At 41.6% G+C, this 23,552-nt stretch overlaps 1 protein-coding gene and 1 long non-coding RNA gene across 5 annotated transcripts in view; one reads left to right on the top strand and one right to left on the bottom strand.

The window, feature by feature from the left end:
- LOC110951561 (uncharacterized) overlaps positions 1-8,582 on the top strand; it is a 33,206-nt gene extending 24,624 nt beyond the window's left edge. For both annotated transcript variants that reach the window (XR_002595733.2, XR_007947492.1), the window contains exon 3: positions 7,171-8,582. This is a non-coding gene — a long non-coding RNA (uncharacterized LOC110951561). The remainder of the gene's footprint in view (positions 1-7,170) is intronic.
- LOC110951560 (kelch-like protein 29) overlaps positions 1-23,552 on the bottom strand; it is a 326,566-nt gene that overhangs the window by 243,605 nt on the left and 59,409 nt on the right. The window lies entirely within an intron of this gene.

Genomic DNA, 23,552 nt, shown 5'->3' on the forward strand with positions numbered 1-23,552 from the left:
AGTAAACAAAGCAAATCCTGCATAAAAAGGCTGTGGTCTGTTGGGTGAACTGGTCCCTTTACTGTGGTAAGGGATTTTGATTTTATTCATGTTCCACCACAGCTGAATGTGACATTTCTCTTTATTACATATTGTTGTGTGTACTGCACATTTTTTTCAACTTGACCACTTGCACCTGGTATTTAAATGAGCCGCCGACTTGTTGTCTTTGTGTGTGGCATCTAGAGATTTACTGGCACACCAAACCTTTTTAATTACTTCAGTAAAATTACTTTACAAAATACTCAACAAAAGACAAAAGTACAAAAGAACACTATCACAGACAAAAGAGTAACTGTGATTCACTAGTTCCATCTCTGGTCACTGGATGTAATTTAAAGGCTCATAAAAGCTTCCATCAAGTCGGTTTACCCAGCCTGACTCTGTTCCTTCTTTCTCCGTTTGGTTCCACATCTCTGGCTTTGATATGACATTTCTGCAGCCTACAAAATTCTCACACTCTAAAATAAAACTTGTCACACACATTTGTCAGGTTCGAGATGACAACGGCAGACAGTAAATGCAGTTCGATGTATTTAATGTAAAAGCAGGAAGCCGGGATTTGCGTCTGACTACAGCTGATGAGTTGTCACCTCCTTCACACGCCGAGAGACTTAAACCGCTCTCATCTCTTCTTTGTTCCTTCATTCTTTCCGCTCCTCTGACAGCGCTGCTGACAGGCCAAACCACATGCAGAACAAACCCTGCAACAATCAGTTCACTCAATTTAATCTTAATTAGTTGACCACAAAGAGACGCACATTACTACTGAAGCAGATGAGGTGTCTCGCTCTCCTTCAATCTGGTTCTCCCTTTTCTCGTGTTAGCCAGATTTCACACTACACATTTTAATGACATGTGGGCCTAATGATCTGTGTTAAGTCTTACCCTGTGACAAACCCGTGACACGTGGCCACACTAACCATTTTGCTCCCATTTTATCAGCCTCAAATGAGAGGCGGCTTATCTCCCTATTGGCATCAAAGGAATTGCCATGGACAGCACAGTATCTGTCAATGCTCCCTTGTAAGTTCACTTATAGCCAGCTCCTTCTCATTTCTAATTCAATATATGAACTGCTTGAATCATACTCTTTCATATCATGGCTGAATTATGAGCTACGACATACACCAACCAGCCACAGCATTAAAACCTCTTAACCACTTAATATTCTGGCATATCCCCAAGATACACGATTGGATTGAGATGTGGAGAGTTTGGAAGTCATTTTAGGTCTGTGTCGTGATTTTTGAGATATTTCGAAGCAGTTTTTGTGGTGTGGTAGGATGCATTATCCTACAGGTGGAGCATGGCTGGTCTCAAACAGTGATAAAATAAACATGTGTCTAAATAAGAATCAAATAATGCATGGTGGTGGCATTATCAACAAGTCTGATTCTGAAGAAAACTTTCAGAAAGTTTTAATTTTGTCAATTCATTTCCTAAACGAACTAAACGGTACAGTGCAAACACCTACTGTGTATCTACCACTACCTGCCCGACTATTCCTATATTCTAATGTATTTTTCTTGATAGATAAACAAACAGAACCAGCTAAGTCAGCTCAGATGCTACTAAGTTGCTTGATTAGGACAAGGACAGCACAGTGTGAGACTCTCTCCCAAAAATATGTGAAAGTAGCAAATGCTGCTTCAAACCACTTCACAAGGAAAGGAATAGGACTCTCAAAACCCAAAATATTCTAGAAACCAGACACATGACCATCATTACTATGCTTGCGATGACTGTGTCTAGCTATGCGTTTCCACTAGTAACATTCATCCATGGTAAGCAGCACTTCACAAAACACAGACTTCCAATAATATTTGTGCATATCGAGGCCTGTTATACCTGACTCAAGTACTTTTACTGTCCTTATAGCAACACTATTCTGTGGCAACATGATGCTACTTCAACTTGGAGAGACTCACTTCACACAATAAAGCTTCATCGCCTTCTTTAAAGGAAATGCCTTCCTTAAACTGCAGATGTGCTAACCTCACCTTAAACATAGCCATTAATTGATTTAATCATTGCTGGTTTCCCTTGACAGAGATGTGCAGTGGTGGATGAAGCATTCAGTTGCATAGTGAATACCACAATATTAAATTATGTTAGTACAAACAGCAATATGTACTATGGTGTTAAAAGTACTCAATGTAGAATACTGTCTCTAGTGACTCGTATTATGTAATAGAGTATATTATGCTGTTAAATTACTAGCACTAACTGCCTGCCTCTCAAAGAATTGGGACTTTAAAAGGACTTGACTAAATGAGCAAAATCATAATCATTCAGCTCTAATGATCAATGCCATTCCTTTCACCTGTCAGTGGTTTCAATGCTGCGACTGATTAGTGTAGTTATGTTTGACTCCACAAAGCCTCTGGGTCCATTTATAGAGAAATGTGCTTAAAGCAATGGGCTCCTGGTAGAAACAGTTTGGAATTCTGTGTAACACTCAGAGACCAGTTCCTTCACTGGGACTTGGTAACCGACGAAGATAATGGATGTCTCCACGGGCACACGTTCATAAATAAAACAAGCCCAGCTACACGCCTGGTATTAACTGCACTTTTCACGTAGAAGGAGGCGATCGATGCTAATGGAACGCATGCAAAGCAAACAGGGACAGGTCTGCGGCCTTTCGACCTTCGGTGGCGGCAAACACGGCCATGCATGTAGAGAGTGCATTCGGAGGGAAAACTTGCATCCAGAGAGGAATAAATATGTGGATAATATTCCCCGTGCTCAGCAGTGTCAGTGGGAAAAAAAGCTGTGAAATGTAGAATTTGATATGCTGTGAGGGTCAGCCCCGGGTTCTCAGAGAGAGATGAGCCAGAAATGGAAAGGGGATGGAGTATGTTTGTGTTCAAAAAACATCAGGCACTACTATGAATTCACAGACTATGGGTGGACTGAGACTGGAGTTATGACAGCAAGTGCTTGAAAAAATAAATTAATGCGTGAAAGATACACCCGCTGCTCGTGTGGTTGTGTACCAGAGCTAAATGTTAAGGCTGCTGGAAGACAGATATGAGATTTGTGTGTTGGGTTGGGTTGGGTGGGGGGGGGTTTATAAATGAAGAAAGTTAAGGAAACAAAGAGGGATGAGACGGAAGAGGGAAAAAGTGGCAAGGGGAGGCTTTAGAGCAGAGCAATAATTTACAGGTATTGTAAAAGCAGGGCTGGCGGGGACGTCAGTAAAACAAAAATGCCAAACTGCTCTCCGGAGGGAGTGCGGTTTTATACATTTCTACAGACATTTTTCATCAGAGGAGAGTGGAACACTTTCTCAAGCAGTCCCTCCAGAACATTCAAGTAGGACAAAGTGCTTTCTTTGGAGCCCTTTTTTAATTGCCCTGTAAAAGTTGAAAAAAAAATGACAGGAATTGGTGATGTGTGAGCTACAAGATTTAACATTTCACCCATAATACATGATCCGTTAACTTGAACAAGCATTTTGCATCTCTTCCCGTTCTTCCTCCTCCACTCGTGCAGCTGACATTAGTTCGGTTTCCACCCCTGTGAAGCCCAAACACACAGCGAAGGGGTCGGCGGGCTGCTATTTCATGCGCTCCCTCAGGCCCCTTCACTTTGATAAAGGTTGCATACCTCCGGGCATTTTTGAGAACATTTTCCTGCTCTCTCCTGACACCTCCACCTTGCAACCCCTGTCCCCCCTCTCAGCACGCCCTTTCCCTCCGGCGCAGTGCAGTTTACCGACCGTGACACAGCGTGCCGGCTGGATAATCCCAGCGAGACCGAAGCACCATTAGGAAAAGGAGGCCGCTAAAATGCCACACCACATTACCGACCCCCTCCTCCCGCTTCTCCTGCCTCCGCTGCCGGTTTCCCCTCACTGTCTCTTTCCTCACAGAGGGCACCTGGCATCTCTTTATTAATGCATGGAGGTGGAGGGCGAGGAGAGGGTCTCGCACACAACTTCTCATTCCCCCACACAGCCACTTATCTGTGGTGAAAAGCCTGCCGATGCCCTCTGACAACCGGGAGGCCAGTCAGTGTCTACGTGAGCCCTCAGAGCAGCAGTCTAGTTTAAAGCTAATCATGCAACATAATGAAGCTACCGGGAGACACTGTCAGCCTGCAAGGTTAATGGAACACCTGTATGTGAGAGGTCTGCGTGTGTTTTTTCCATGTGACTGCGCATGTGTACATTATTCACAGGAAGCACCGCGAGAAGCGCAAAAAAGGTAAAAGAGAAGCCACCGCTGCTATCTGTCAGCATCACAGAGAAAGAGAGGAAACCTTTCCTGGAAGCCCACTTTCAGGAGGGGTAAAAGAGCGTGTGAATACCAGAGACCTTGAAGGTGAGATGGATCAGAGAGGAGCGGAAAGCCGTGAAAATAATCAGGTTAACTTGTCACGAGACAAAATAAAACATTTAACTTTTCCTCACAGTGGATCAATTTGGTTTCTTTGAAATCGACGGCACTTTAGTGGCATATTTCTGTAATTCCCGTCCTGATCTCTAAACAAATATTCAAATCTGATCAAACAAGCCATTATGTTGACAGCTTTCAATTCTATTCAATATCAGAAGCGTCTGCAGGCAACCTTTGAGGAGGAGAAAGCGGGGCAGCTAAATTATGCAAATGTCTGTCAGTTTAACGAATCAGAGGCAAAGAATTAGCAGGCTGTTAGTCTCTCTTAGACCCGCAAATGCCGCTAATACAGATGAAGGGCTGGAGCCTGATTTCATTATCGCTGCTCTGAAAAAGAGAGGAAGGGGGAAGAGAAAAGGGAGAGAGAGAAATGAGAGATCGGGAGATGGAGACAAATGTATGTGAAAACACGGGCCTCTATTCAGAGCCGCTATCAACTCCAAATATCAAATTAGCCAAATGAATGGTACAAGATAAAGGACAGCACAGGGAGGAGAGCGAGAGCACGGCAGACGGGCAAATGAAAGGAGCTGAGGAGAAGAGGGGGGAGAGGCTGCTAGGGCGTGTTAAGAATGGGAGGGATAGGAGAGTATTTCAATAATCGATAGAGCGTGAAGCGAAGAGAGAGTGAGACGTGGAGAAGGAAAGAGAGAGAGAGGGAGAGCAGGATATCACAGTTCATTAGTCATAGCTGGTGACAACTAGAGACTGTAGCAAGAAGATTGTCACTGGGTCTTAATCAGATGAGAAACGATGGGATGCCAGTCGTTAATTCCAACAGCATTATACCGTCTATTGTCTGCCTCTGAAGGGGCTTATCGCAATCTCTCTACCTCCAACTGCTGCTGCTCCTCCTGCTTCTACGCCAGCAAACAGGCTGCCAGCAAACTCACCAGGGAAACTCTAAAGAGCTGGGGAGAAACTAAACTCTCTATTTTTTTTCTTTTTTGCAAAGTCTCCCTCTCTCATGCTTTTTTTCCTCCTCTCCCTCCACTCTGTGCACAGAGGAGCTGAGAAACCTGTAATGCTACAGTAGCCCTCGGTGCTACACGGAAGCATCTCTGAGGCATAAACCAAGAAATCAATTCTCTCTTTTTAAGCAACCCATTAAAAGGCGCCAAGGAGAGTTAAAGCGCTTGCTCAAGACATGCCATTACAGTATATTATATATTCAGTTCCAAGGAAAATCCTAATGACCACACACCATTACGGGCTCCTGCAGAAAACGAATGCACACAAGCACAAAGGTTTCATTTGTGTGTGATCAATAGGTGTCTTCTATCTGGAAATGACACAAACACATGGAAAAAAGACATCGTGCTCGAGATGTTCACGATGAAGTTCAGTGGTTTTTGTATTCATGTCATTCCTTGGTAATCAATAGCAAAGCCTTTATTTGTCACAACATCAATCAAACAGTTCCTGTAATTGGTACCAAGCTTTTTAAATGTCTCTGCTGGGATTTTGTTCCACTCCTCTCCGTAATGAACTCCAGGTCTTTGAGGTTGGAAGCTTTCTCACCATCACTCCGATCTTCAGTTGCCTCCACAGATTCTCAATTTTGATAAGTTTCTGTTAACCATTTCATTACTATGCTGACCATGAGTTTCAGATCGCTGTCTTGTTAGAAGCTCCATGGCTGCCCAAGGACAAGTTTTTTTTTGCAGAGCCTTCCTCAAGTTCACCTCCAGAAACTTCTTGTTGTTGTCTATTCTCATGATGCCATTTACTTTGACAAGACTGCCTGGAAAACACCCTCAAAACATCACATTCCTTCCAGCATGTTTGACCGTGGGCATGGTGTTCTTGATGTTACACACTTCTCTCTTCTTTCTCCAAACCAAAGCCACATCCTTGTGTCCAGACAACTCTATTTTTACCTCATCTGTCCACAGAACGGATGACCTAAAGGTTTATGTTTTGTACAGGGAAACTTTTGCAAAGGTCTTGGTCTGCAGCCATTGAGAGAAGCCTTGTAGAGTGTCTCCTGGCGAGTTTGACTGAGATCTTGCTCCCAGAATTGCACAGATTGATCTGGACGACATCTTTGGGTTCTTCTTACCAGTGTAGGGGTCACTTTATGCATCCTACTATGCACTTTCAGATTCTTCAGAGTCAAACTCTTTGTTCTTCTTGATGAAACTTTGTACTATATCCACTGGCTCTTGAAAACACTTGGATATGTCTTTATAGCCTTTCCTCGTCTCATGAGTAGCCACAATGTACCACTGTCTCTTGGAGATGAGTCATAACTGCAGTCTTACTAAGCTCTTTGGTTTTGCCTTTAACTTCCAATTGACTTATAACTGCTCAGGAAACTACTGCATCAGCTGTTCTCAATTTATTGCATATTAGGATGCTCTGGAACATGGTAGCACGTACAAGTGGAAGATGGATTATTTTCAAACAAGCAACAATTTCAAGAGCATTTTTTTTATTAAAACAACTTATCTAACACTATCTGTTGTCCCTTGCTGATGCCATTTCCAGCCAGTAGAAACCTATTGGTCAAAAAAAAATTAATGATAAATCCAACTTTGTCTTGGGTGTGAATAAGCTTTCCCTGAACTGTGCAGTTTCATTATACTAACAAAAAATTACAAATGCACAAAGATAAACTGTTGTTTTCTCTCCTTTCTTTGCTATCTTGCTTGTACATAGACACAAATAAATACTGCAACAACCTCCTTAACATGCACATCTCCGCCATGTTTTCCTCTCCTAGGGTCTGTTGCTGTCAGAACCATGGCCCAAAACTCTCAGTCAGCCGACTCAGCTGGGGACGGCCTCTCCGACTCAAACAACTTCCCTGCCTGGTTGGAAATGTGTTTACTGTATTTGTACCACTACGCTGCACTGCCTGCCTCATTCACCACAACCAAGCAAAAACTACAGCAGTCATGCAGCTACTAGTGTGTGAGCATTGTGTAAATTCTGGCTGCAGCTTCTACTGGGGTTGAGTGCTGGTGTGCATCCTTCTGTGCGTTTGGGGGGGAATAGATAAGGAAACAGTTTTTGAAAAGAGGAGTAAGTAAGGCTGTGTGTCAACTTTATATGTATCAGTAGTCAAACGTTCTACTCTGTCAGCCTTTGCTGGTTCGTTTCAGCCTGACATCTGTCTTCCTCTTCACTGATGCACGGTTGGGTTGCAGCCATAAACTGTATATATAACAAACTCCTAGTTGGAAAAGTGAAGCCTAAACCTACAACATTTCGAACAGCCAGCAGAGGGCGACCGGTTCAGAAGAGAAGTTTGCTTTTACAGACGTTGATTAGAAAATGACCGAACTTGTCACCTGACTTGTTATCTCAGTAAAAATTTTCCTAATGAGTCTTTGGTCTCAATCACTTGTTTTAAATGTCTTTTAATACAGCATGATATTTGTTTTGTAAATTATGGCAAGGTATGCAATAAAGCAGGGTTTGTTTTAGGATGGAGCCGTTTTGTGACTGACATGGGGCTACCATACATGGAGCTACCTTGAGTAGTGTCCTTGAGTTTTCAGCCAGATCCAAACCTCACTCCTTACATCTCGTTTCAAAAGACCAAAATGGCTTCAGAATAGTCCACAACCCAGAGGGTGTCATCATGGTCCCTAGAGCCATCTTTTAAATACAGTTGCAATCAATTTTTACTTTTATTATTGAATGGTATGATATATTTAGTTTGAGACATCTTCAGATACTGGAGGATAATTCAAAAATAAACACGCTCCAGTTTCATAGAGGACCTACTTACGACTGGCCTTAGTGAAAATGCAATGACTTCACACTTACAGATTCACTTTTTCTTTTATTTGGTTTTTTATTTAACGAGGAAAAGTCTCCCTGAGATTAAAAATCTGTTTTACAACTGCCAAGCAGCAACCTCCTGCCAAGCTAAGCCAATGCTGATTGACCAAAAGCTGCAGTTCCACAACTGTCCACTTGAGGCTGATTAACAAGTGAGTTAATCTTCATCAACCTCCATGGTAAAATGTTCAAATTTAACAGCAGAAATGAACATGTTTACAGGCTGGTACGAAAAACTGTTTTTGTCTCTATAACTAAATTCCCCATTCATGGCAACTGTACAGGTTGTGAATTGCTACATAAATGCCCTGTTTAAACTGTATTAAAACTTAAAGTCATGCATAATTAAGGGCGTGGCCTTTTTGAGTGACAAGTGAGTAATGCTGCCAAGTGTTCATCGATCTTTATATAGAGTCAATGGTCACAAGTTGTAAATGTTATTGACCATAAATCTGAATCATATGAGTCCGTAAACCTTCAAGTCACATGACATTGCTTTGAATTCAGGAAATTTTGATATCAAGCAAAGAAGTGTTTCGTACTTAAACGCCCTTCTACCTCAACACAATACGAGCTCTGGGCGCACATAGCAGGAATAAGTTCTGGCATCCTCGGTTCTTTTTTGACCGAAATAGACCTGTAGATATAAATGAAGCAGATCAATAAATAAAAACATGCCAAAGGACAAAGCAGACTGTCCAGCTCAAGCATATAACATGTAATAAGTAAGAGATCAGATTTTTGTCATTCTTTATCATCCAATGTACTGACTGTTATTCAATTAACAAGCTAAGAATCCATTCTATACAATGCCATACAAAATGAGGCATATCATTAAATTCACAATACAGGCCAGCATAAAATGCCAAAAATAGGTTTGCTTCTTTTGTTTCAGCAATCCAAATTCAATTTAAAATCCAACCATTTCAATGACTAACACAAGCAAATGTTTGCCCTTGATAGAACAACTCAATCAATAACCTTAAATCTCCGTCGTTTCATTTTCTATAGAGGGATTATTTCAGTACTGACAGCATATGTTGTGGGTAATGAATGTGGAGCCTACGCATTAAATAATCGTCCAAGCTGTTTTAACCAATACATCTGCAATATGGTCGCTTTGAAAAACACACATAACAACACAGACCTTTTTTTCTGCTACTGACAAATCCTGCTTAACAGTACCCGGCAGCATGTTTGCGGTTGCGATTAGTCGGCGGGTTTACATTAGCTTGCGTCCCCTCTGTACAAGTGTGCCTCCTTGCTGTTGTTGAAGTGTGAATCCTGGTGAATTTTCATCTACATGTGTGCTTTTCTGTCTGACTGGGTGAGAGACGGCGTCAGACTGGTGCGACTTAATGTGACAAAGCAATTCTGTGCTCGACTGTGTGCGTCTGCAAAACACTGCAGAACTGTGCAACTGCAACCCGGTGTGTGCGTGTGTGTGTACTTCTGCCGCCTGTGAGTGTTTGCTACTGTATGTGCGAAACACTGCGAAATAGCGCAGCCGGTTGTGACAAAGTGCATGTGTGCGAGTGTGTGTGTGCACGGCGAAGTTTGTCAATGAGAGCAGGGGGAGAAGGGAAAGAGCTTCTGCATCAGTTATTTGTCAGCAGTGCTGGTGTTTCACTTGGCTGAAAAGACCAGTCAGGAGGGACCAGAGTACCTCCTCCCTGATGACACACTTTTCTCACTGCACTCTGACTGACCTCACACCACACACTTGCACAAGGACACACACGCAAATAAAAAGCACAAAAACACACATGCATGAATGCACGGACAAGGACACGGGATTAGAAACCTATTTATTTCAACATTTAAACACAAAGACGTCCATATGTGCACACAAGGACGTGCAGGCAGGATGCAAACACCCTGTCTGTGCAGCAGTGTGCTACGTAAAGCTGCTGTCGTATCCAAGTAACTGAAGTAGGCCTGATCTGGTCAGATTCACAGTGAGCATTGGTGCTCAACAAACCATAATAAATGGCCACAGCTGTGAACCCCTGGCTCGTGTGTGTTGCAGTGTGCGTATTTGTGTGTCGACACGACTTTGTGTGGTCGTCCGATGAGTTTTTCTTTTTCCTGTTTGCTCATCATTCAACCATGTGGAAAACCTGCCCACTCACGACTACACAATTATGGATCCAGTGGCTCTTCTCCTGTTCTCCACATTGACCCTTTCTTTTGTCTTCTTTAGTACTCATTTTCTCGTTCTTTCTCCCCTCTTTATCAATTGGAGAGAAGGGGAGAAAAAAACGAATGCCTCAGCAATTATTCCGTACGGGGGGGCGTGCAGTTCAAGGTACGACTGTAAACTCAGCACAGGGAAAAGAATTCAGCTCCAGGAGGATATTTTCACTTCATTTCATCTTCGGTCAGAGGCAACATGTACCGGAGTAGTAAGTCATGGTTGCGTAGTTTCTCATTTCAAAAGGTGAATGTTTCAGAGACAAATTACTCCCCGATGTTGATGGACTGGATTTCAAATGGCTCGCAATCGACACCAGCTTTGAACTTGGCCGAGGAGGAAAGGGCTTCAGGTGAAAACTGGATCCTGATGTCTGCTTCATGCAATATGTAAAGATCAGGCACATCAGGCTTTAAGGCTCCACAGTTGGTTAAGTCATGAACTACACTTTAAAAATCTGTGACAACATGCATGAAAAATATGAAACCTGAGGTATTAAAAGTTGCTGAGACCAGTCCTCATTCCTTCCTGTTACGACAAAATGTCCATTTATTCTGGTGGCAGATTCACCCCTAAAAACTCATTGGATTCTTGGAAACAAAGGGTCCTTGATTTTATACTGAAGTTAACAAAAGCTTGATTTCTCTCTAAGATTTTATGAGCTGTAGCTAGCAAGGTAAGCTAATGTTAGCTTCTTGTGTTCAATGAAAATACTGATTGTGTTCCATTACAGTATTCCCTGCTTTCTGTTCTGGGATTTTCATTTAAGGGAATTTCCCTTCGACAAAATTCCTTCATCTGGAACATCCTGTGTAGCATCACCAGAGAAGATATGACTTCCTCTGTGTGTCACCTTGGTAACATAAACACATCAGATAACTGTTCCTCCTACTGTCAAAGACGACTGATATGAAAAAATGAGACTATTGCAAACAAATGTGATTTAAATGTTTGTAATTTGTAAATATATATGATTAGATGTATCTACAAGATGTAAGGTGCCATTTAGGGCTGCAGATGATGATTATTTTCTTTGTCAATTAACCTGTTAGCAATTTTCTTGATTGATCAAGCAGTTGTTTGCTTTATTAAGGGTCAGAAAATGGTGAAAAATGTCAGTCAGTGTTTCTTAAAGTCCAAGACAACATCCCAAATTGTTTGGTCCACAGCCCCAAAGATTTTCAGTTTACTGTCACAGAGGAGGAAAGAAACCAGAAAATGTTCCAATTGAAGAAGCTGAAATCAAACCGATTTATCACACACCTGAACAGATGGCAACAAGTTGATTCATCATTGGCTCTTGTGTCATTTCTAAAGAGATTGGTATTCTGCAGATTAACACAGCAAACTGCATTATTATCCGTGATTGTATGCGTAAAACTAACACTAAGGCATCCTTGATAATAATGAATGGTGCACAAACATATGTAAAATTCTTATACAGATTACTTTGTGTGCACAAACATATATGTTAACTCCTTTCGGACCTTACTTAGACTTAGAATTAAATTAAAAATCCATTGTGTAGCTGTCTTGCACTGCATTATCATGACAATAAAGCGTCTAATTACTTTGGCAGACTCACCACTGAAAATAGAACAATAGAAATCCGTGTTAGAGTTTGTTAACACCAAAGATGGTGGTTGTGTGACACATCAGTTAGAGCGGCCATTACACTTTACAAATCCAGGATAAGTCATTTTAATGTGAATCAACTCCTGGCAGGGTAACTGCAGCGATCCCACTGGAACACAACAGTAATAATAATAATAATAATAATAATAATAAATTCAGCGCTTTGAATGGAGGGAGGAAATGATACAAACAAACATAGTTATCTGTTAGACAAATCCATCAGCATCAGCAGCTTTGAAATTGGTTTTATCTCCAAAATGACTAATGTGCATTTGGATGAGAGGGCCCGTACAATCAGGAATGCATGTTAAATTTATTAATATATGCACCAAACAAACTCTGCCATCAAAAACAAGGGAGAGATTGAATTGGCAACATTTTTCCCGAGAGCAAAATGCAATTATCAAAGCTGTGTATGACAAAATAAATAAATAAGGAAGTACAGAGAGTGTATGCTTGACAAGATGAATAATTTCCTTCCTGGGGTTGTAGTGTCAACTATACTGGACTTCACTTAATACCTTCTTATTTCCAGAGAGAGCTCCATTCTGCCGAGATACGACTCATGGCCGACGATGAAAAGGTCACCCTCCGTGCCACGCCGGAGTCTAATTACCATGTATTAAATGGACCCCTCCTCATTTGCATCCACCTCTGTTCTTCCCCTGCCATTCTTCTCTCAGAAGTTTGGTTTGGGCAAAGATCACTCTCAGAAATGCATGTGTGGGTCTCCAATGGAGGCTCTTATGAGCTCATCAAAGAATTAGTTACCACTGGCTCCTTTACAATGCAGATGTGCTGCATTCTGAGGCACCACATCGGGTACTTTATGAGGCTTTAATGCATGTATGCATGCACGCACGACACAGAATACTGTTTTGACTGTTGTTTTTGTTGCCTCTCTTTAAGGCTTTTGGTGATAAATAAAAAAACATTCAACACACAAATCAGAGTTGCATCAGAAAGTGGCAAATGGAACAGCGAGAAACTCAGATGGCCTTCGTGTATGTGTGACTGCATGAATTTTGCATCAGAGATAAACACTAATGTGCAAAAGTTACAAAAAGAAACTCAAGAAATTTTTCGAATATATTGCCAGGACTAGTTTTTAGTTTTCATTGAAAGAACTCAAATCAGCATTTGGTGCGACCTCCCTTTGCCTTTACACAGCATCTGCTCTTCCAGGCAGGTCGCAAATGCAACCAAAAATCTGTCAGTTTTCATTGTTCACAGCAACAAGCCTGACATTTAGCAGGTCTGTGTGTGTGTCTGCCCAGACAGACAAAACTGCTCAGTTTCTAGTGAGGTGAATCTGACAGCAGAATTTGTTTTTCACCGTTTTTAGAGTCGTGTTTAGCTGCAGCAACTGAGCAGAGACTAGAGGCTTCTCTGTGCACAGCCAGAAAGTAGCTAACGCATGTTGAGAGAACGTCAGTAAACTGTAGCTTCAAAAAACAACCTAGGCTACATGCATTAAGTTTAAGTTGCACCACAAACCACCATAAGAAAATCCTCCACCTGTCGGAAAACACTGAGATATGACAAAACCGCCATATTATGAACTGCATTTGTTGCAAAGACTGTCGCCAAAGCATTGCGGGGAACCAAGCTTTTTGCTGGTCCGCTTCTGTCAAATGAAAGCAAAATTAGCCTGTACGATGGCAACAACATGAAAACAATATGAAGAGCTTATTTGTTGCAGTGCTTTCTCAAAATAGTGCAGTCACATGCATTACTGAGCTGACACTTCAATCAGCCACAGTGTAAATAATGTAGTCTGCTTCAATCACACAAAATGTAAGATTCCTAACCACTGTAGGTATATAAAAGTACAGCAATATTCTAGCTATGTGAGGGTTTAAAAAGTGTACATATATACCAGAATATTTTCCATCGGAACAGTGTTTTTGCTGTCAATTCATGAACTGTTGAATTGAAACGTTAAAAAACACAGTATTTCTTTGAGGCTGTGCTATGACAGGTGCATGACCGGCAGAGCAGCCTTCCTTCCCTGCAGAGTTTCAGCACCAGGCAGCGGCAAACCAAAGCAGCGAGGAGTCAGAAATGATAACAACATTTACCACTGCTGATAATGTAGAGGAAGAAAAGCTGCCTTTGACTAACTTTAAGTCTCAGATCATCCTTATTGCAAAAGACAGATTAAACGTATGAAACATTTACTTGCACCTTTAATCCTGTTTACAGTCATTTACATAATGTGTTAGGAAATCTGAACTGCCGTGAGAACTTACATGAAATGCAACTAATTTAAAAAGTTAGAGTGGAGTCCTGCAAGGTACACTCAGTTCTTTAAAGAACTTTGCAGCTGGTTGTTCCAGGCTTTTTGTGGGATGCTAACTCGTCCCTGTGTCTTTTGCAAACCCAATGCAATCCGAGCTCTGCAGGTACCTTTTAATCTGCTGCACGACTCCTTCTTCTGTACATTTAGCATCATTGCCATGCTGAAGAATGAATGCAGGACCTGACTGATTGCACCATATGACAGACCAGCACCTACACGTTTAGTTTGTGTCCAAACATGCTGTGCAGTTACCTGATTAAAAATGATTCTCTACATTTCATTCCTGCACTGAGCTGCAATGTGAAGCGCAGGGAGGGCGTGTGAGAAAATTTAAAATAGTTTTCCGCTCTGACTCAGCTCCATGTGAACTGAAGTTGTCTGTCAAAATAATGAACATCCTCATAATAGCTTTGCTAACTTGTAATGGATACCTTGGCATCACTTATTACGGGCTATATTGCACTGCCAATCCCTCCCAAGTACCTGCCACGCAACCGGCCATTAAGACGGACTGGAAGTCACTTGTTTAAAGATCCGCTTGGAGTCTATCAAACAGATAGATCAATCACATGTCGCATCGATCCATTTGCCGCTTCAGTTTGTCGTGATATTACCAGACAAAGCAAAGCAGCACCATCAGCTCCTAAAACCACAACTGTTTATTCAACCAATTATGTCCAAACTGCTGAGACAGGTTGAAACCCAGCGAGGGGCGGAGCAGTGGGGACGCAGCGGAGGAGAAGGGGGTTAGCTGGTATAATAAAGTGCACATTCACACAGCACATCACATAGCCACGAGCCATCTTCAGGGCAATAATGAAATAATGAGGAAATTCAATCAGCAGTGCTGGCAGCGTCCGGGACTGCACGGCTGCTGAAACCCGTCTGATATGTAGAGGAGCCTGTTAGTGGCACTGTTTTCCTATTTGTTATTTTAAATGAAAACACAGGGTTTTAGTGCAGCTTTGTCCAGCCGGCAAAACAAATCAAAACCAAGGCCAGAATTGGAGTAAATATGAAATTTAAAAATATTGATTGCTGCACAACACACGGCTCTGCGGAGGCCACTTGAGCGGCCCGGTGTCTCTTATTGTTCAGAGGACTGAATATGGGCTTTGAGCACAAAGAAAAAACTCGGAGGCTGGCACCGACACCAGAGCAGCAGAGTGGAAATTAGAAGGGTTCACTTTAAAACTCCAGGATCGCGGCAGCCAAATGAAACTACACACACTACATTATTACTTGTCACAAGGAAGCAATAAGTGGGGGAGATTTACAATACGCAGAGTAATACCTGCTAATATACTCGCGTTCCATGGGGCCTTTAGTCTGGAAATCTTCCTATAAAAGAGCCTCTACATTTCCAAATGACTGCAGTTAGTGGAGCATATTGGATTTAATCAAGCATAGAGCAGAGGTCTGGGTGAAACAATTGTGTATTTGAATGTAAGTGAGGAAGATATACACGTCTAAATTCTTGCATCTGGGTGTTTGATTGTTTCACTGATTTGATTTAATGGCATCCTAGAGAGGAAACCCTCATTGTCAAAGGGGATATTTTTGTCATAAAATGAAAGAATTCAAAGGCAGTGCAGACCAGATTGGGAGAAATGCACAGTAGGCGTTAAGCTACGCTCACAGGTTGGATACCCTCGGGCTATTTGACGCTTTTTTCTTTTCGTTTTAAACCCAGGCCTCTCATGGTCATTCCTCTAAATGACAGTGAAATATTATCACAGGCCCAGGGATTGACGGTACCTCGCGATACCGAACCCTATCAGCTTTTTGCAGTTATAGCTCCAGCTCTCCAGTGTATTCCGGGAAAATGCTCATTTTCCCCCTTGCTGATTTGAACCCGCGCAACATACTGACATTTAAAAGTTGCACGTCTTAGCATTGCTTTTGCCTGCTCATTATTTTCCAGCACAATTTACACACATAAGCAGAAAAAAGAAAAATCCTTAAAATGCTAGAAAATGCGACCATTTTTCTTCCTCGTCTCCTGAGTCGAAAAAGGATTCTTGTGTTAATTAGAGCTGTTAGGATGGCTGATCTGAGGCTGGACAGCAGCTATTGTGGCTTCTTCATGACCACAGAGATTGCAAATGAAGAGAAGGAGGATATTCTTTGTGTACCACACACAAAAAATAAAAAATATATAAAGGAAGACTGATGAAAGGTGCTTCTGAGTGTCCATTATTTTTGTTACGGTTTATGAATATCTCAGAAGATGAAAGAAATACGGCTTGAGGGCGCAGCAGATGGAAAACTCCATCACATCTGAAGTTCTGAGTTTCTCTCACACTCATGCTGGAGTACAGGAGTCGAGCACAGACACACATACAGGACTTTCAATTTGCAATCAGACCCAGTGAACTCTGCATTTTCGCCTCCATTGTACCTCGTATTCGGCATCAAAGTTCCGCCTCGCCATAAAAAGCCAAACTCTCTCTGCCGGTGCAGATTGCTCTGTCGAAAATGCAATCAGCCAAAGCTGCCTTAAATGCTGATGAATTACGGTGGCCTAAGAAAAGACAATGACTCGTCAGTTTTGCACCAACTGGCTCCATCCAGGAACAAACGCACAGGGGGACACTAAAAAAGTTGCACCAGAAGCCTGAAACCGGGAAATCTGAAGGGATTTTTGAATTTTATCACAAATCTGTAATGTTTTTGCAATTTGCCCACAAATACTTTTCCTTTATTACATTTTCAGAAACATGACGGCTGCAATTGACTGAAGCTTGTTTTGTGCTTGACGCCTCTGCAAGGTCCGTGCGGCTCGTTGCGGACCAATTAGATCATTTTAGCAGCCACGTGACATGCGGAAAACTGGCAGAAGAACAAGAGCTCGTAGCAGCAGAAGTTCAGAAATACAGGCATTTATATTATTCATAGAAACACAGATATCACTGTGACAACCGGGTTATGAACAATTCATGGCGTGAAATTAAAACGTAACTGCTGAAATGCAACTACTTGTTTTGTAAACGGTGTAAACAATGCAAGCTTCTTCTATTCTAGTTTAGTACTGTGGTAGACATGTGTTTACGGTACACTGCCCCCTGTAGTTTGGGAGCAGACATCGCATGGAGTACAAAGTCACACACGTTCTCTCGAGCAGGTTTCCAATGAATCTTATTTTCGTGCGTCACATTCGTGCAGTAATCATAACCCACCCTTTGGGAGTCGCCTTAGGTTCACTTGATTCAATCTTAAACACAATTTCATTGTGGGAAATCTATTCCATCCTCAATTTCCCCACTCCTGCAGACCACTATTTCCTTACTGAGGCCCCTCATCTCAGCTCTTTGTAAACAGATGCTGTGTTAATTTTAAAATGCAATTCAAGTCACAGAAGGTTGTATTTGGTTTCAATTTTGCCAAAACTGTCTTCCCTCAGTTTGTCTGTTGCTTCAATGTCTTTCTTGTATGTCTGCTTTAAAAGAGAAATTCAAGTGGCCTATTCCCTTCACTTAATTACATACATGCCTGCAAGATAAAAAACCTAATTTACTGATTTATTATTAATAATGTTGGTAATTGCGTCAATGTAATGTTGTGTGTAATTTAAATTCTAATTTATGCAGTAATTGATTTCAAACTGAATTCAAGTTCACCTTTGCCATTGCTGGTATCCTCACCTTATAAAAAGGTTGCTGCAAAAAACAGATAATGTATTACCATTCCTTTAACAGTGATCTAGTCACTCTAACTGGTGAATTATATTATATTGTTAATACAAATACTGGTATCAATACAGGCGAATACAGGGAAACTAGAGCCAAAATACTAAGAAAATCCTCTATTACCCATCACCTCAACAGCACAAGCAAGGCTTCCTTTTTAAGTTCAGTTTCAGCTTACCTACTGAGCAAACTGTAAAAACACCTTGAAGAATGTACGTAATGCACCAAGACAACTTCGACAGACAGCTATGTGCAGCCACATATTTGTAATCGCTCTGCAAACAAACCAACTGCGCAAATGTCAGGGAAACAAATGGTGCTTTAAACAAATGCTTATAGTAAAGAAAGAATGCGAGGACAATCTGTGTCCTCCACATCTTTAGAATTCATCAATGAAAGAGTTGAAATTGAAGTAGTTGCTTCAGGTATTTGGAGGTCCTTTGAATCAAAGCACAGTGAGAAGTTCTAAATTCTCCAGATATCATGTGCTGTGTGGGTCCAATGTACTCGAACACTTCCAGAATAATCACAGTGACACGGTGCTATAGCACAATCTGTAACCAGCTGATACATAAAGTAAAAAGTGCAAAGTCGCAGCCACAGAAGCCCAGTGGTTATTATAAATGCCAACGCAGCCACCTGCAGCAAACCAACGCGTACCTGCTGCATGAAAAGAAAAGAACCACGTTTACTGTCCGCCTTCAAAATACACATCATTCGTGCAACAACCATAAATTGGCCTTTGATTGCGGTCGTGGCTTCGACAGATGATGGCAAGTATACTGAAAATGTGATTTGAAAATGGGCATTTTTCCATGATGAAACATGAAATTGCCCCTCCACTGAGACGCACAGGAAAATTACCGCAATTTCTTCCCTTTATCATCTACCTGCAACCTAACATGAAAGGAAGATTTATGGAAATAATGTCTAAGCAGTGACTGATGTACATACTGTACATGCTCTACGTAAAAGCTAAGTGTCTAAACCTGAAATTACCTGCTTGAATTGTAAGTTCTTTCTTCATAAAATTATGAAGAAAGAACTGAGGCCCCATTCAAACAAGCACAAACTGGTCTTTTGCTAATGTGACAATGCTTCAAGTCCACGATGGCCATCTTTAGCAGTGCTAAAGGAAATAAATATCGAGTGTCCTCCCTACTGTTCAATTTCTGTGATTACAAGCGACAGCGTGCCCTCGAGAACACTACTTCATAAATAGAAACGTTGTTAGCGATGCGCATGTCCTTTTAAAAATGGATCTTTTGCCGTTACATCCCATTAAAAATGGATGAGGCAGGGGGGTCACCGGGAGTTGGCTTTGTTTCAAAGCGCCATTCAGCATCAGCTAGAAAGTGAAAATAGTAAAATAAATAAATAAACTACATGGAGCACTAGAAGAAGCATGTGTGTTGGGAGACATCTCATTTCCCTAAAGTTCAAAGGAAAACAATCACATATCTGACTCCAGAGGTGAAGTGCTGACTCGCCTGTGCTGCCTCTGTCAGCCTTCATCCATGTTACTTCACAGGGGTATGGGCTCACCCTCTGTGCATGAAGGAAAACACACACGCTCGGTAGGGAGGAGGCGTGTTTCCAGGTCCGTGCCCTGGAAACGGTCATTAAATAGTCATGGGTCCCAGAGCTGGGCTGCGGCGGCCTGCTTCCCCATAGTGCTCGTGTTATGCTCAGCGCCACAGGGTTCAGGCAGAGTGCAAGGCAGCTCTTCGGTTACGGCAGCAGTTCATCGCCGCCACACGCGAGCCTCGGCAACAAAAAATCTACACCGGCGCCCGCTCACCTCGCTTTAACCCCGCTGGTTTGTCTGCGCTGAGGAAGGTCACATCACGGTCACTGGGCGGTTTGACGAGTCACACAGGATGGGCTCTTCTTATGCTTTTTGAAAAGGGTATCAGTCTTGTCATCTTTTTTTTTTTTTTTGTCGTGTGTTGGCACATATTTCTCTCTGTGGGTGAATGTAAGCTGGTTATATGAAGGTCAGCAAGCAAAGCAGATGAAGGAGGAGGCAGCTTTTGAGTTGCTATCGGCCGATAAGGCTGCAGTGTGTTTGTGTGCGTTTGGTCACAATGCAGCGGTCCTTTGCAGTGCTCGACTGAAGAAAGCCAATGAGACGCCATTGTGAAGTGGCATGGCTTAAGAGAGCTCTTCTTGATGTTTGGTTTCCTCTATTTTTTTTTGGGAAGAACTCACAACAGAAAGCACACATTTCAACAGAGAGGCCAGTGTAGCAAAACAGCAAATATCCAGCAAGCAAAAATACGTCGTTGTGTACTTATAACACATTTAGCCGATCTAAAACCATATTGGGTGAAATATTAAAGGCTTTGTATTGTTAATTCAGCTTTACTAATGATTATTTACACACTTTTTCCTCTCTAGATGGCTTTCATTCGGGCTAAACACGCGGCTCCAAATATTAGAATGTTGGCCGATTTCAATCAAAATATCTCAACAATAACTGAACAAATGTTTGTGACATTTGGTGCAGATTCTCATGAAAACTTGTCTTGTATCTTGATTTGTCATTAAAATTATTCTCACTGCCAATTAATCTGCCGACTGTTTTCTCAATTAGTTGTTTGCTGTAAAAAGCGTCTCTGTACTCGCTGCTGTATCCAATCTTATCCAACATTCAATAGGAAAATACACAAATGTACGTTCCAAAATTTTAAACCATTTTTTATTTCTAAATGTGAATCCTTGTGGTATTTATATGGTGCACATAAGGAGCTCAAAGTCCTCCAAACCTTGGACACATTACAGCTGCAACTAACAGTTATTTCCAAATGTGATTATTTTCTGAATTAATCGCTTAATTGTTTGGTTTGTAACATGCCAGAAAATTGTAAAAAAAAAAAAATGTCCATCAGTGTTTTTTCAAAGCCCAAGATGGCAGCTTTTAATGTTTTGTTTTATCTGCAACCCCAAAGATGTTCAGTTTACTGTCATAGAGGTGGAAAGAAACCAAAAAAATGCTCAAATTTAATCAGAGAATTTCGATCACTTCACTTGAAAAACGACTTAAACTGATTAACGGAGAATCAAAACAGTTGGAGATTAACTGAAGGGTTCATGATTGCAGCTCTACTTTTCATTTAGCATCATCAGGCTAGAATGTTAATTTAGTTTATGATAAAAATATCTGCAAAACTCCCATTAGCATGAGCTGAAAATATTAGCCAGTGTGAGCAGATGAACACACAAAACTAACACGGTGGTGGTGAAGTTAAACTTCTGAACAGTGTTGGGCCGTATTGAATTTTTACCAGATAGGACTTGGATGAATCTTGATATTCCTCCGCTGTACTGCATATTTAGTGCTAACCAGCAGTTCAACAGCTAGTTTAATGTAGTTTAGTAAAATTTTGCAGTAGCGTCACAGCAGAAGTTCAACTGAAAGGAGGGGAGCCACTAGAGTTTTTTTCATTTGGAAGTTGTTCCAGGAAAATGGTGCACATTGTGTTCTGTGTTCAGTTTCTGGAAAAACATGCTGCAGTGAAACCTCATTTTTAGATTAAAAACTAAATTCCATTCAGCTGGATTGTATTTCAGAGTCAGACGTCTTAAATTGAACTGAAATTATCTTTCTAAATACCCACATACCTCCAACAATCTCATTTATTTTGTGTTATTGTTGTGCTTTCTGTACCTTTTAGGGATGTGAATGAAGTAGCATTTCAAATTAATTTGAAGGGGAAAAACCTTTGAGAAGCACTGTGAGGCTCAAATAAAACATAATAATAATATTAATAAAAAGCCTTAATAGACAATCCTAAACCCAAATACACTTCAGTGGCAGAGCACTATTTTTATTTTCCATTGTATTTCTCTGTTTATTGTATTTCAAGAGACAGTATTATTATTTCCATTTAATTATGGCTGACATTCCAGGCAGACATGTACATATTTTTGCATTGATCCAATTAAAGCAGTAACTTACAGGCTCAGTACAATAATCTGCATTTTCCTTATACTATCTGTTGCCTTTTTTATGTTTCAGTGATTAAATCAGTTTGTCCTTGCAGTAATACTGCAAATATTACATTTCAGCTGCAAAACTGAAAACTCTGCAATATCATCACTTGATACAGCATTTGATTCTCTGGAGGAAAGTTCATGTAGAGTTTAGCTAGAAATTGGGGGGGAAAAAAAAAAAAAAAAAGCTTTCTTCCCAGTTTCACTGCAGAAGCTGAATCCGTGCAGAACAGTTTACCTGTTTACTCGTAGAAAAGCATTTAGGCCGATGATGAGGCGACGCTGGATCACAACATCGCATCAGAAGACGTAAATTATTGATGAAGTTGCTGCTGCTGTGCCACCTGCGTACAGAGCACCGAGCCCCGCTCTTTCTTTGGAGACGGTATGGATTCTGCTGCCGTGTGATCCTACAGCTGTTTCAGAAAGTCAAAAGCAGAGGAAGGAGACTTTCTGCGCGAGTCTGAAGGCAGATATCCAGATTTGCACGGTGAAGCTGTGATACTGAAGGAGGCGGAGCTGAGATGCAGCAAAGTGGAGCTCCGTTCCAATTTAACCTGTGGGTGCAGCTTAGCTCGTCACATATAGACGGTTAGAAAAGGGCTTTTTATAGACTTTGTGCTGCGTCTTTTTATAGATTTTGTGCAAGTTCTATAGAAAATCTGCTGTACTGCTGTCTTGAACTGCATCATAATGACAGTAATGCTCTAATTCTGATTCAAATTTTGCAGCATTTTGCTTAATTAATAGACTAAATCGTTTCATAAATAAAGCGTCAGATTGGTTATTGACATCTTTCATTTGCTTTTATTGCTTTTTCCAGCAATCCAAAAGCCAAACATGATAAATATTCAACAAAGGAAGTAGGAAATCCTTGTTTGATGTCATTGTTTGTATTGTTAAATGACTGATTAATAATTCATCGGTTAAGAAAAATAGTTAAACAGGTTTTAAGTGGTAACGATCAGGACTTCTCTTGCTGATTTTGCACAGCCTGCAGATCCTGGATGGCCACTTTGGTTGCTTCCATTACTCCGGTGGGTTTCTTTGCACTTTCCTAGGATGGTCTTGGGCCCTGAGGCAGCCATCCTGCGCACTCAACATATAACTAGCACGAAGTGAACCAGTGGAGTGATGAATGACTTCCAACACACTGTGGACTCAGCAAATGTTAAATATTCTCATTAGCTGGTTGAGAGATCACACACACACACTCGCTCCGGCTGCACTGCTACCGCCCTCAACGGTCTGAGCCCGAGGCGATCCAAAACAACCCCCAACACACTCGTGCTTTCTCCTCCTCCTCCTCCTCCTCCTCCTCGCAGCATTCATCACCCCGATTCTGTTTCAGACTCAGTCCATCCATCGGCGGAGGCTTTCCAACGACAGGCAACATTGGCTGTCATACACGTGTGTCAAAGCAGAAGCAGCAGAGCACCAGAGACAGACGGACACCTGATCTGCTGAAGCGGTATGGATGATCCGGGGTGTTAGCACCA

The sequence above is a fragment of the Acanthochromis polyacanthus genome, chromosome 16 (genome assembly GCF_021347895.1).
Source record: "Acanthochromis polyacanthus isolate Apoly-LR-REF ecotype Palm Island chromosome 16, KAUST_Apoly_ChrSc, whole genome shotgun sequence".
In the NCBI taxonomy this organism is placed as follows: Eukaryota; Metazoa; Chordata; class Actinopteri; family Pomacentridae; genus Acanthochromis; species Acanthochromis polyacanthus.